Source organism: Acomys russatus, chromosome 18 (genome assembly GCF_903995435.1).
Source record: "Acomys russatus chromosome 18, mAcoRus1.1, whole genome shotgun sequence".
In the NCBI taxonomy this organism is placed as follows: Eukaryota; Metazoa; Chordata; class Mammalia; order Rodentia; family Muridae; genus Acomys; species Acomys russatus.
The window spans coordinates 35828362-35844583 of NC_067154.1; positions in this window are offsets into that span (position 1 = coordinate 35828362).

Consider the following 16222-nt stretch of genomic DNA (forward strand, 5'->3'; position numbering starts at 1 on the left):
TGTATATGATGTATGTACAGTTAAAAAAGAAATATTTTTTTAATTTATTTATTCTTGTTACATCTCAATGTTTATCCCATCCCTTGTATCCTCCCATTCCCCCCCCCATTTTCCCATTATTCCCCTCCCCTATGACAGTTCCTGAGGGGGATTACCTCCCCCTATATATTCTCATAGGGTATCAAGTCTCTTCTTGGCTACCTGCTGTCCTTCCTCTGAGTGCCACCAGGTCTCCCCCTCCAGGGGACATGATCAAATATGAGGCACCAGAGTACGTGAGAAAGTCATATCACACTCTCCACTCAACTGTGGAGAATATTCTGACCATTGGCTAGATTTGGGAAGGGGTTTAAAGTTTACCACCTGTATTGTCCTTGGCTGGTGCCTTAGTTTGAGTGGGACCCCTGGGCCCAAATCTGCCTCTCATATTGTTCTACTTGTAGATTTCTAGGACCCTCTGTATCCTTTTATTTTTCTATTCTCCCATGCGTCTCTCATTTAGAGTCCCAATAGGATGCCCTCCCCTCTGTCCCAGTTTCCTGGTAAGTGAAGGCTTTCGTGGGACATGCCCCTTGGGCTAGTATGCAGATATAAGTGAGTATATACCATTATTTTTAAAGGTATCTATTTCTATGATAAGTACATATAGTTTGTTTTCCCTCAGAACTCTTTAATTATTCCTGCAGATCTTGGTATGAAGATTTTGAATTGAATTTGAACATAAAAATTAGAAAAGGCACTTACAGAATGCTGTAGAATGGCTATGTCAGCACATGGTCAAAATTTCTGCAGATTGTCCGGAGAATTACATTTCTTAGTTTAGGAAATGCAGTCATATTCTTATCAGTAGAAGCACACTCTGGCCAAAGATTTTAAATAGAACATTTTAAAGATATTCTCCTGAGGCAAACACTTTTAATGTGATGTACATGATTTAGTGTCCTGATTTCTTTTCCTATTTCTGCAATAAATATACTGTGGCAGGACAACTTAAAGGAGATAGAGTTTGTTTTAGTCTTAGTACATGAGAGTACTGTAAATCATGGGGGTGAATGTACAGACAGAGATGTAGGAAGATATCTGGTCATATGACATAGCCATTCAGGGAGTGTTAATACAAAGAGAGCCAAGCTATAGAGGTCATGGCCCAGCCCTATTGACTTACCTGTCCCACCAAGGCCACATAGCCTAAAGATTTCACCGTGTTCCAAAGCAGTATTATATGAGCCCATGAAGGATATTTCACATTCAAATCACAACATTACCTATAATAATTTCTCTAGAAATTTCAGAAAGTAATAAGCAGACAATGAAACTATAGACCATTATATTGTAAAGCTTAATCCATTTTACTCTGCACTTTATATGTAATAATAATAATATTTAATGCAAGTAAATAGCCTTTATTCTTATAATTATATACTTTGGGGGCTTATGTTGTGCCTTATAAAAGACACAATTTATGTCTTAGTCATGATGATGCTATGATCTTTTTACGTAGAGTGCTTCTGCATCCTACATTACTCCTTATTATGAGTCCAGTAACTAAGTACAATTTACTTGTGGTTTAGTTAAAAATCTAAAAAATATATTGAGAATCTCTTTTTTGTGTAGTAGCTTGAGCCACAGTAAATGTACCTTTTATTCTCCAGATGTAAATGTTGTCTTAAAGGCTTATTGTCTCCTTTTGTAATATAGGCCTATTCCCCCAAGCTTCTAGTCTCCATACAGTCTAATCTAGGCCTAGAATGTTTTCAGCCTCTAAGACTTACAGATGAATAACGCCATTCTTTGGATCTCTTTCTGAACTCAGTTGTTCTGGTTCAAACTCTTCTTGAAGATGCCTGATTCAAAATGGCTTCTTTCACTTCTGACTGATTTGTTCTGCTTGCTTCAAACTAACTCTAGCAATCTGTTCTAGTCTTCTAGCTCCATCTCATTCTTTGGCTAGTTTGGTTTTTACCTGTGTCTAGCTTTGTTTCTCTTAAAACTCTTTCTGTAAAACTCCCTCCTGCGTGGATTGAACCAAGGTCCCCTACACATAATTAACCAATGGGACGTTGATCTTCATGTGGGTGCTATCTATGACATGGACTCTGTTGCCTGCTTTCAATTACTTCACCCCAAGGGGCTGGCTTTTCTAGCCTCAGTGGACAATGAAGAGCTCAGTCTTCATGTGACTTATATATATATATATCCACACCTTCCTTCTTGAGGGCACACAAATAGATATCATCAGCAAATTGAAAATCCAAGAGAAATGATGCCTCATGAACATGCCACTTGGGTATCTGAATAATTTCTCTAAGCCAACAAGTTTGACAATAGAATAAACAGTGGTGTTCTTTAATCAGGAAGGCTGTTATTAGAGTGCAGAATATGTTATGAATGCAATACGTAATGTTTCAGAGTGCGCCATGGTTGAGAACCATACTATAGATTTGTTCTCACAAGTTTAGCACACGGACCTTTTTTTCTCTCAGCTAGAGATAGACACTTCAGTGTTTAATTGAACCAAGGTCATAATCTCTTTTATCTGGGCAACATTTTTCTTATCAATAATTAAAAAAATAACATTAGTGATAAGGGTTTAGATAACCACAGTTATCTAAATAGCATCTCATTTGGTTAGTCCTAATGTTAGAGTAGTGCAAGGTGTTAGACTATTTAAAAAATGCACTCTTTATTTTAATCCTTGGATATAAAATTCTGGTTAAAGTCAAACAGGTAGCCAAAATTAACTCTTCTTTTTCTTCTTTAATGTTGAGATTGGGAAAGGCCTCTGGCTTCTTGTCTTAGTTAAGTTTTCTATTGCTGTAACAAAATGCAAAAAGTAGAGCAACTTATAAAAGAAAGCATTTCACTTAGTACATGGTTTCAGAAGTTCAGAATCCATGATGGTGAAGCAAATTGATGGTGACAATAACTGCAGAGAGTTTATAAGTCAATCTGCAAGCAGAAGGCACATATCAACACACATTTGAGATGCCAGGAGTCTTTTTAAAGCCTCAACTGATACCCATAGTGACAGACTTCTGAAAACAGGACCTTACCAAAACTTTTGTAAACTTGTAAACTAGGTATTTCTTATATTCTGCCCAGGGAAATCTCCAAGCCTCTCTAAACAAAAGGACTGGTGCTGAGCACCAGGAATAAAAGACAGATGCTTCTAATTTCCCTGGGATTTTCTTGATCTTCAACGGCAAGGGTAAAAATTATTTTACATTTCTGTGTCTCTCTCCACATTAATACAGACATCCCACTGTGGTTTTGTAACGACCCAGAATGTCAGGTGCTCCAGACCGGCACTTTTAACTATTGTATAATAATTAGATAAAGTTTCAGCAGAAATCAAACATGTTTATATAAATATTAACCAGGCATTCATTATTATATTAATACTTACAAATGTTCCTAAGAGCTGATTAATAACTAATAAGAATTTCATTGATTTAAAAAGAGGTTACATCAGTGTTGGGAACATAGGAAGCCATAGCTTTGTGAAATTCTGATTGGGTGTGTGTTGTTTACATGAGCTGCTTATGTCAAAGGCTAAAGTCTCAAATCTATAAGAAATTACCAAAGGCTTCCCCCAGGGTGAAGCTTGGTATGATTGTAGAAGATCATAGTGTATGAAGAAAATGTCCATAATAGTTTCCTCCCAGGATATGTATAAGCCTAAGTATTGCTTCATTAAAGAATTCATACTTACCAAGATTACCTAAACCCACCTCCTTGTTTTAGCTGCATAACGTAAATCCTGGATTCTTGATTAAACTGTTTATCATGAGATCTTCATCCCTTTTGAACTCTATGTACTGAAGATATTGAGCTTCTGAAGATTTGTCATTTTTGCTTATGAGATCACTACCAACCCAAGCCCAGCTTTTCTATGTTTCCATTTCCTTTCTTCATTCTGTCACCTGCTCTATTCAGGGTCCCAGGACACAAGTTGTACAAGCACATGATGCATTTGTGTGTATATATGGCTTTGATCTCAGAAATCTGAATACAAGTACTGTCTCAAAATCTCATCTTTTATATATCTTTAAAAACTTATTCAAACCATTATAACTTTCTCTACTTTTTCATTTTATTTTCCAATTCTAAGAACACTCATACAGAAATCCTTTTCCCTTTTTATACTAGGTGGAATAGAAAAACTAACCAATACATTTTCCTCAACAATTTGGCTTTTCACACAAGGGGAAAAACAATGTCCACTCCTTTATTATAAGGTCCTAATGATTAAAGAAGCTTCGTTTCATTTTTTTCCCCAGAATTAACTCAGGTAACAAATTGGTATATAGACTTACTGAGTATGAGAGAGGGTGTAGTAACAGAAATATGAGTGATCCCAAAGAAGATGTCATTGGACACAGATGCTGGCTTTCCCATAAGTAAACAGGAGAAGCCTTTTCTCTTTAGTTTTTCCCCCAAAACTGTATGCAATTGTCTTACAATCGTCTGAAAAAAAAAAAGCTATTGAATATTCAGGTGATAGTACAAAAGTAGTGCCCACCTCCTCAGATAAAGGCACAGCAACTGTGAACCATCTCATCTGTGATGATGATCTTTTTAAGGAAAGAGTGGCTGATGCCACAAAGATGACAATCACTTATCTGCTATGTCATTATCTTTTGTCAACCTTATACAAGGTAGGGCTATCTGGTAAGGAGGAATTTCAGTTGAGAAAATGAATCCACAAGGTTGTCTGTCAACAAATCAATTGGGAATTTTCCTGACCAGTGACTGACTTGGGAGGGTTCAGCTTTTGGGGGGAAGTACCAGTCTTTGGCAGGTGTGCTGTATGAGAGAGCAGATTGAGCAAGCCATGGGGAACAAGCAAGTGGTCAGTGTTCTTTCATGGGTCCTGGTTCAGGTTTTTTCTTCATGATCCTGCCTTGAGCTTCTACCCAGAATTCATTCATGATAGACTATTAAGTGTAAACTGAAATAAGTCCTGTCCACACCAGTCTGCTTTTGATCAAGGAGCTTTATCTCAACAGTAGAAACTTAAGTTTAGTGGGCTAGGAAGGCATTATCATGCACCGTTTTTTTTTATAGAGGCAAGTTGAATCCAAATTCTATTAGTTACTGCAAGAAATTAAATTTGGCAGTAAATGTGTAGTTAAAAGGCAGAAAAATGTGCACAAACTGACCCATCTGTTGGTGATTGATGAAAAACATTGATGGAAAATGCATAATCCTTTTAAAATCCTTTTAAATCTCTCAGAGACTTATTGTAGCAGTTGCCTTTCTCAGCATCTGTTCCTAATGTAAAGCTTGCTTACTCCTACCCTGCCTCTTGGCCCAATGCATAGCAATTTCACCTCTTCCTCAGTTACTTCTGATGACTCCATTTCTAAACAATATGTTATTCCCCTATTATCTTAATTGGAAGTGGACATATGAAGGTGAGAAATGTACAGTCTAAGAAACAATTTTTTCTCTTGTTCTCAAAAGTTCAATAATAGCTCAAGGTACTGTTTCTTGGGTTGATACAAAGTAACTTTTTTTCTCATATACAGGGTAGTGAGAGAGATATATCAGCATGTCTAAAATAAGTTGTTGAGTAAATGATAGTAAATGACTGGACATAAGTTTCCCCGTGTGGCCAAGGATGAGAGGGAGATACATATGGTCCCAGGTCATATAGAAGAGGGAGGCACTCCTCTCCTTTAGAAGTTTACTGGTCTGTATGCTTTCTCTTACTCTGTTAATCTGTATTACATTTTAAAATCCTAAATAAGAAATAAGCACAATAACAACTTATTTTGTCTTTTTTTTTTTCATTTAAAAGAAGCTATCTGGATTGGGGAAACTTCCTTAGAATTTGCCAACTGTAAATTGGACTCAAGTCCTCCAAATTTAGAAAATATTCACCAGAAAACAGTGACAACAATAAAGAGACATATATATATATACATATATATACATACACGTATACATACATATATATGTATACAAACACACACACACACACACACACACACACACACACATATATATATATATATATATATATATATATGAAAAGAGACATAGCATCAGCCCATGGGTTAATTTAGTCTGTCTATGCTATGGCAAACATAAGATGAAAGCAAATAAACATGAGTCTCACATAAACACATTTTATTCTTGAAAACTTCCAATATAGTGAAAATCAAGTCTTTAGTATACAGTCAGTAAATTAAGCCAGTAATATGAATTTTCATATTTCTATTAAAATCCTACCAAATAAGGGTCTTATAAAAATGATAGAACTCTATTTCCTATGCATATACAAACAAGAAGACAGAGAAAGTCACAGAGTTGAGAAAAATAATTTTTCTTAAAATTTTATAATGTGTATTATACAGAAAAAAATTAGATGGTACCTAAAATGACATTATAAAACAGAATGAATAAGTTTAGGGAAGAAAAGATTACATCTCTTCCTAGTGTTCCATCTAGAAAGACAAACACATAAGTAACTAAATTAGGCACTTTGGAAAATATTTTTATAATTTTTGCTTCTACACATTACTATGTACTTTTTCTCTTTTTATGCATAATATATTCTCTTCTAACTTATAAGGGAGAAAACTATCTTTTACATTAACTCATATGCCAGCAAAGTGGAGATGATAAAAAGGGAGCATTCAGCCTCAATATAGTGTTGAAAATAAAATTAAAAAATTCTACTAAGGCTCTAGGTAAGAGAAATATAGGAGATGGGGAAAGAGAAGGACCCAGACAGTCCAAGAAACCTACAAGGAGAATATTGTGATGGATCAGATGGGGCCCAGGGGGGTCTGCTCAAACTATTGCAAACATTGAATCCCTACTCTGATCTACCCAATGGACAGGACATTTTCCACAGTTATGTGGAGAGCAAGGACTGATTTTGACATGAACTCTGGTGCTCCATATTTGACCACCTCCCCTTACTGGGGAGGTCTGGAGGCACTCAAAGAAAGAATAAGCAGGCTACCATGATGAGACTTGCAAGCCTATGACCATATAGTGGGGGAGGAGGTCCCCCTGGGTCATAGACCTAGGAGAGGGGAATAGGGTAAAAATGGGAGGGAGAGAGGAATGGGAGGATACAAGTGATGGGATAACAATTTAGTTGTAATCTGAATAAATTAATAATATTAAAATTAAAAATTAAAACAAATCTTTTTTCTAGGCTTGTTAGCTTCATAAAGTTCTAACAATAAAATGTGTAAATCATCAACGCTTTTCTTTTTCTTTGGAAATTACTAGATTCTATGTTTTTATTTTGCTCAGAGTTTTTTTCATGTGGTCTAAGTGTCTTATCAAATGGTAATTTGAGATTATGTACACAATTGACTCTTTAAAGCTTTAAGAATATCAATTTTCAAACTGAGAAAAGATTCACAAAGGGAATTTTTAAATAATTTGAATATATTCTGAGTTCAATTGTATGTTTTGCCAATTTTCTCTCAAATAATATATGTCCTAAATTAGAAGGTAGTGGAAAGTTTCATTATTTTCAGTATTAGTATAAATCATCAAAGTAATCTGGCAGTTGGCAGCAATCACTAAAATGAAAAATCTCTTCCCCTTACAAAGTTGAAGTATAGCTCAGTCTTGTAGTTGTGATTAAGCTTCAAATCTGTGGCATATTAACACTTAATCTGAAAAGTGGATACAGTAATGCTTTTGTCTAATACAATTATCTATTTTGAATATCTGTCCTTTTAAAGGAAAAACTGAAAATGGAGTATTGAAGGGAGAATGTTACAGAATAGAGTCATGAATGGGATCTGAATTGCTGTTTCATTATAGTTGAAGATAGTAATATAGCTAATGTAATTTCCTCTAAGGAAGGCTCTGATTGGTGTCCATTACTGGTCCAAAATGAATTCTTTATTTTTTATTTAACACCTCATGGAATATTTGAATACAACTTAAACAGCTTTTAAAAATCATTTTTCTGCATTTCTAATTTATTTCGTCTTGTCAATGTCAGTGGTCTGGTATCTAAAGGAAAGAAACGATGAAGTTATATTTGACAAGGAGAAACTAATCTTCATTTTAAGTAGCAAAAATGAATCTTTTTGCAAAGAAAGAGAGAAATGGATGATGGAGCAAAAAGGGAAGATTGAATAGAGATGGAAGGAATAAGAAGGAAAAAAGGAAGGAAGGAAGAATGGGAAAGAGAGAGGATATATCTTTGTATGTATATTAGTGATATATTATATGCAAACATAATTTTCTAAGAGTACATACAAATTTTGTGTTTATATGGATTCTACATTTTCTTGGGATTTTAACTTTACAGGTGAAAATTATAAAGTTTCATATACTAGAAAATGCTTATAAATTGTCTACAGATATTTGAAGCTATTTTCTCAATTTATACTCAATCAATTTGTTTATAATAAAGTACTGTACAGAAAGATAGAGAAAATAAGAAATAGGATGCATATTTTTGAAGAATAACTTAGAAAATTTCTTTCATAATTGTTAGAATATTTTTTATGGTTTCCTGAACAAAAACAATGTTCTTAGCATGAGATAAACACTGAGTATTGCCAATGTATTGAAGCCATGACTCTATATTTGCATGCTTATCATAAAATGCCAATTGCCAGAAATCCCAGAGATAGACTCAAGTGCATCTAATGGATTTCTTTTTACAAAAAGATGTGATTGTGTTTAAAAGGAACAGGGAAGGGAATGCTAATGAAGAGCATCTGAAAATGGCGATACGACGGACCTCAATCTCATTAGTCCCACATTGACTTTGCTTTTAGGGATGGGAATCATGAAGCATGGAATCTACTCCCCCAAGTCAGAAAGGCCTGACTTCATTTGAAATGACAACATTCAATTTTTAAAATGTTAACTAAATGGTTAAAAATGAGATCATTTGTGGGAACCTTCTGCTGTAAAATGAGGCTTCCATGTATTTTTGTTTTGTAGCTTAAATTATGCAATTCTTGTCCCACTTTCAAAACCATGTTTATGTGGTAGGTAGTGAAAGTTTCTTTCAAATAAATCTTTAGATATCAACACGAAACCTTGAAACTGGGGCATAGGATTCTGATGCTTTTCATCATATTCCTCTTTGAAGGATTGTCTTTTGCAGAATAAAGTTGCTATTAGAAGCGTTCACGTACCGCTGACTTTATTCAATTATGACACAAGCATGATTTTGATAAAGGTGTATGTGTGTCCCACTTGCTCTATCAACTATTTAAGGCATTTTTGCAAATAGAAATCACCTGAACAGAATGATGCTAGCTGTGAATAAAATAGTTCATATTTTATCTTAACTCAAATATATTTACTGTTTTACTTTTTATGCTAGATAAAATTTAATGTCATTGTCAGCTATCCTGGGATAAAATATTGACTGCTCACTCTGTTTTAGTCACTAAATATAGAGATTTGAAAATAATCAAGAGATTGCTGAAACCAGTTTATTGCTGTTAAGCATGAAAAAGGTCAATCACATATAAGAATGTAAATGTTAACTTTTCAAACTCACCTTTGAATCTTATTTGAATTTATGAAACAATTATTTTATTTTATTTTACGTTGCTTCTGTGTGTATGTGTATGCATTACTTTACCGATGATCGGGCATGACCTTGTACATTTAAATAGCAATTGCCATTATAATTTGTCAGGAATCTTCATTTTAGATTTTGAGCAAGAACTCTCACTAGCTGGGAAAGCTAGACCAGTGAATCCTATAACATGAACCTAGTCATAGGTTATAATGGAACTTTCTTTGGACTTCTACCTCCCAATAATGACATGCAGACTTTTTATTTATATGAAAAGTTGGCCTTAGCTTTGGCTTGTTTCCAAGTAGCTCTTATACTTCAAATTATAACCAATTTACACCAGTCTACATTCTACCATATGACTCCTTACCTCTTCTCAGTGCCAGCACACTCTTTGTTTCTCTACCTTTGGCTGGTGAATCCTGTTCCTTATTGATTCTCCAAGTTTCTAACTCTCCTTGGAAGTCCAACCTATCCTGTCCTGCCTTGACATAGGCCATTCAGCTCTTTATTAAACCAATCAGAAAATGTTGGAAAAAGTGTTTACAGAATATGATGCAGCCATAAGAATAACAACACTAAAGTCTGGCCTGTAATCCGATCTTTGCTGGTACAGAAATGAGCAACCTTTATGCATTACACAAAAAGGTCACCCCAACAATAGATGAGATTATGAATGTGCACCACCATACGTAGCTTTTAATTTTTGAAACGTGAGTACTGTAGATCCAATTTAAGCCTTGTGCTAAAAAGCAAGCACTTTAACACTTGAGATTTCCCCTAAACTATACATTGTTGTTTTAAATAAATTTGGTATTCACTAAATTATTTATAATGCCATGAATTATTATATCTTATTTAAAATGGTAAAATAAGAATATTCAAATCGGGGCTGGAGAGATGGCTCAGCGGGTTAAGAGCACTGACTTCTCTTTCAGAGGATCCAGGTTCAATTCCCAGCACCCACATGGAAGTTCACGACTGTCTGTAATTTCAAGATCTGACACCCTCACACAGATATACATACAGGCAAACCACAAATGTACATGAAATAAAAACAAATAAATTATTAGAGCCGGGCGTGGTGGCACACGCCTTTAATCCCAGCACTCGGGAGGCAGAGGCAGGCGGATCACTGTGAGTTCGAGGCCAGCCTGGTCTACAAAGTGAGTCCAGATGGCCAAGGCTACACAGAGAAACCCTGTCTCGAAAAACAAACAAACAAACAAAAGAATATGCAACTCTATCTCCAACAAATGCTTCAAAGCATTTCAGAGCCAAGTAGTTTCTTTTTGTGTACAGCTATGTTTTTAACAATTTATGTTTTTCTGATTTTATCATAATCATTATGTGACATGAATAGTTACATTTAATTTTATATTCATTTAGGTGTAAGCAGTTCATATTAATTTTGTTATATAATTGTTTTATCTATTAAATCTTGTCAAAACCTATTCAGCCTAACATATGTAGAAACCACCTAAAGTTACCTTTGAAATGCTAGGGTTAATATATAAAGCAACTAAGTAGAAATGAGTTCAGAAAATACTATTAGTTAAGTGGTATTTTCCATTTTCTAATAATAAAGTCTCAGATATACAATCAGATCCACTGGATTTCTATGAGTAATGGTGATGGAAAGACAAGTCTTTGTTAAAGACTTTGTTAAAATTATGATATATTATTTTGTATACCTTGAATAAGGAAAACCGATTTATTCCTAGAGCTCTAGGCACAAGACAAATCTTATAGTGGATATGTATGTCTTGGATTATGCTGTACTAATAGAAATTTTTAGACTGAGTACCTTGTTAACATGTGTCTTTCATAGTATTGGAGGCTAGGTGCTTGATATTAGAATCAAATCATTTCTAATTTCTGGACAGGCATCTTTTCTGAATGAAGAGTACAATCTGGTTGTTGGTTGTCACTATTAGAACAAAGAGAACTTCAGATATTTGAAGCTCTCCTTTAAAGACTCCTCATATTGAGGATCCTGTTCACATTCACTGGGGCTCCAGCCTAAGATGCCACCTATAGCAAAGACATCACTTTCCAATTCTATCATTGGAAGGTATATATTTCAATGCACGAATTTTGGAGGGACCCACACATCTAGTGCATAGCACAGCTTATCCAACTATGTATAACATGTTAAATTATCCAGCCCTGGTATGATGCCATAATTAAAATTTTTTACTATTTCCCTTAAATCTGTTGTTTAAATTGTGTGAATAATAATATTCTCGTAGAAGCATCTTAGAAATAATTACAAAGTGTTGGTTCACACACTTCTCATATGAGAAGAAAGAGAAGATTGGCTTCAGATCAAGTCTATGATATTTTTCCCTAAAAGTATTGCATGCACTAAATCACCTTAACACATGAAGCAAAGTAATTTCATGTTAAGTTTTGTGTCCTTTCCCAAGATAGTTTATGACATACATACAAATACTCCAAACCCCAAAAATCTCCAACTTACATGTTTTTGTTCCCAACCCCTTTAGATAAGGCCTCTTCAAGCTGCCAGTCAGGTTTCTGAGCTCCACAGGATGAAATCAAAAGACAGCTTTTGTATCAGGGAGCCTGCTGCTCAGGACAACCTGACAGGATGGCTGGGAGTTGGACCCCGCTCTGCCTGCAATAAAGTCTCTCAGACAGGAGCCTCATCGCTCATGCTTGACTTTTGGAGGGATCTCTGAACTTCTGGCCAGTCTTCCTCTGAGCCACAGAGCCAGGAGGAAAGGCTTAGGGGGAAGCCTTCTGCTACCATTGTTTGCTGCTAGGGTTGCTATGGTGATGCTTCCTGACTGGTGAGGCTGGGAGGAGGCCCTTGCCTGTCTTTAGAGGCTTTTCAATTCCTGATGCTTTTCTAGTGAGGTAGGTAGGATGGGAGGGGCAGTGCTCTGTCAGTTCTGGTCACAAAACCTGGAAACGAGCTGCTTCTGGGAGAGCCTTGCCTGGGATGAAGCAGGCTGGCTCTCAGGCTTGGGACTGAGATAGAGGTGGTAATGAGACAACTGCAACCCAGCTTTCTGGCCTTATTGTTGAATTGAATGAGGAGGACATGGAGGACTACAACTTCTGTTGTTACCAAGGGATTAATAAGGGCCAAAGTCAGATTCTGGTGCCACAGAATAAGGTCTGGGTTGCCAGGGAAGAGGTGGGCAGTGCCAGGGAACATCGGCCGAAACTGAATTCTGTGGGATACAGGTTCTCACATAGTTTGACTGGCTGGTCTTCCTCCCTCTGCCTCTCAAAGGCTGAGATTATCGGTTTGAGCCATTACATCAGACAAAACTGGAAATTTCTGTCAGAAAAGGCTGTAAGAGGAAACATCTTTGAAAGGCCTATGTAGCAGATCCAAGCTTTGCCCGTAATCTCCAGGCTTCATCATCACCCTCATTCAATTCCTCAAGACCAGCCTGGAGAGGTGGCAAAGTCTATGATATTATATATGGGATCTAGAGTGTAGGGTTGGAATTTGCACCGTGTGCCTCATTTATTTGACATATTCTCAACAATTGAAAAAGACCTGCAAATTTCAGATTATTCCTTAATCAGGAACAAGCACTATAGAAGAAGATAGAAATTGGACAATGTTACGCTGCCACTTTAGTTTTTTACAAATTATTTACACAGTGGAGCTTTTAAAATGCCTAAGTTATTTTTAATGGGTTAAGATATTTTTAGGTCTAGATAGAAGGTTTGAGTTGACAGTAATGAGAGATGATATTGATTCTCATTCAGAATTTTAGTTTCACCAAGATAGGAAAGATGTTATCTACAAGGTAGTCAAATGCGATTAATCAAAACACCTTGAATGTAACATTCATATGATCCTTGATTGTTTCGTGGTTCTTTTTGCTGTATGTAATTTTTCTACATACATGTAATAATATAAATGTATATGTCAATAAAATATTAACAAAAAGAAGAAAAATGACATCATGAAATTTGCCAGCAAATGAATGGAACTAGAAAATATCATCCTGAGTGAGGTAACCTCGACCCACAAAGACAAACACGGTATGTACTCATAAGTAGATATTGGAATTAAAGGATAACGATTCTACAATCCACAGACCCAGAGAGAGTAAGTGGCAAGGAGGCCTTAAGGGGAAATGTAAATTTCACTGTGAAGAGGAAATCAAATAGACATTACAGGTAGATGGAGGTCTGGGCTGGAACTGGGGGATCGGAACAGGAGAATCAGGAGAGAGGAAGAAGACAGAAGAGGAAATTTCTGGGAGGTATAATATAGAGACAGAGTATAATGTACACTCACAGAGATCATTGAGGGTGACGCTAGATAAGACTCTTAGCAATGGGGGAATAGGGAACCTGAACTGGCTATCTCGGATAACCAGGAAAGGCATCCAACAGAGAGATTGGGACACCAAATGAGCCACAAAATCTTTGTCCTACAATTTGCCCTGCCTATAAGGTGTCCTGGGGTAAATGTGGTCTTTGGAATTGTGGAAGTTGTCAACTAAGGCATGGTCCTAATACAGACCCATACCAAGAAAAAAAGCCAACCCCTGCCACTGTCTGGGACCACAAACCAAAAGAAGGATAGCTCGGCAACCCAAGATAGAATCAAAGCAAATGACAAAAAAAAAAAAAAAAAAAAAAAAAAATAGTCAATGAAATGATTCCTAACAATATTCTGCTGTACTTATCGATTGGTGCCTACCCCAATGTCATCAGAAAGGCTTCAGTTACCAACGAATGAAAACAGATTCAGCCATCCTCAGCCAAATATTGGGCTTGGAGAATCCTGTAGAAGATTTGCAGGAATGATGGTAGGAGCCAGTGGGTTCAAGGACACAACTAGAAAACCCACATAATCAACTAACTTGAGCCTATAAGGACACAAAGAGACTGTGATAACAACAAAGGAGCCTACTTGGGCATGATTTAGGCCCTCAGTATGTTACAGGTTTATAGCTTGGTCTTCGTGTGGGACTCCTACCAGTGGGGGTGGGGGCTGTCTCAGACACTGTTGACTACCTGTGAAACCTTTTCTTCCTACTAAATTGTCTCATCTAGCCTTAGTAAGAAAGAAGGTGCCTAAGCTCATTTCAACTTCATGTGCCATGGATGTTTGATATCCAAGAGACGATTGCCCTTTTTTTAATAAAAATGGAAGAGGAGTCGATGTAGCAGGAAAGAGAAGAGATGGAGAAGAGGGACTGAATGGATAGGGGGAGAGGATACTGGGGTTGGGGTATTAATTAATTAATTGACTAAAAAAAGAAAGTCATTCCTCTATCATAATTGCCATGAGTTCATAGTATTTGAAATTGTATTTAGAGAACTTTGAAAAAATACCAATACAAAAATAAATCTACTAAATTTTTGCTTGAATTTTATTGAAAAGAACCAAAATGAGAGACAATGAATTCAGCTTTGTAAATATGTTTTAATTAGTGGCACAGGGTCAAGCTGGATAGTCATATCAAAGTAAAAAATGACTATCAGATTTCAGAAAATTCGAACAGAAATCTATGCCTAAGCCAAAGAAAATATCCAAGTTCCTCTTGCAAATGTTCACAAGCTAGTGATGACTAGGAGGCATACATGATATAACTGTCAAGAGGAATAGCCAGCATTCTGACTCCTCTGAAGGGCATCCCAGTGCTTCTCCTGATTTTTCACAGTTCAAGGATCTGAACTGAATCTACACGTTTCTACAGGAGGGGTCAGCAACATTATTTCTACAATCTGCTATTTAGGAAGTAGCTTCTATAAATCTCATGATTTCAGACAGATGGTCACTTCCGTCTTTATAGAATAAAAACAGCCAGGGACAATATGTAAGACAAATGGTTGGTGGTCTTGGTTTTTGGGGAGCTTTTCTTTGCTCATCTCTGCTATAGAAGAAGAGAAAACAAATTTGTGTAGGTTTTGGGAGTAGAACTTCTGAAATGTTACTGTTCATCTATTCCTGTTTTCTATGCCATTAATGGAGAAAAATAATTGTCTAGGAGAACAGAGACAATGCTATGGCAAACAGGTAAAATTTATTATACATATTGCTAAAGGAAAGAGGTTGAGAACAATTATAGAATATTCAAAGAGAAAATCTTAGATGTGGTGGAATACAAGAAAATCATTAGTTGAAAAGTACTCAGCAATATTGAGATTTAGTATCATTGCTGTAGATAATGCAGAATGTATAAAATGATTAGTTTGGAATTTTTTTCTGAGTTAGTATGACAAAACTATCTTATTATTCTTCACTTCTTTCCTTTCATTAATTCTGATTGGCAAAATAAGACAGGCAAATATCAAACTAAATGAAAGAAAGGCCATGTATGATATCTGAAATATTCTAGCACAATGTGTTTCAGTTATGTTTTGTTTCCATTATTTTGGAAACACTTTAGAAAATACAATGAGAAATGTAACCAATTCATGTTATACACTTTTAGTTTTGTGATTTTTTTTAAAAAAATGTGTCTTTTATCATTTACATATAGTTTTTTAATTTCATGTATCAACATTGTTTAATATAACTAAACATTAGGCAGAAATCTAATAGACACCACAAGAACACTTACATAATCAATGAACCTGGGTCCATGGGGGCTCACAGAGACTGAACCACCAACCAAAGAGCAGGCATGGACTGGTCCTTGGCCCTCAGCACATATGAATCTGATGTGCTGTTTGGGCCTCAGATGGGTCTCC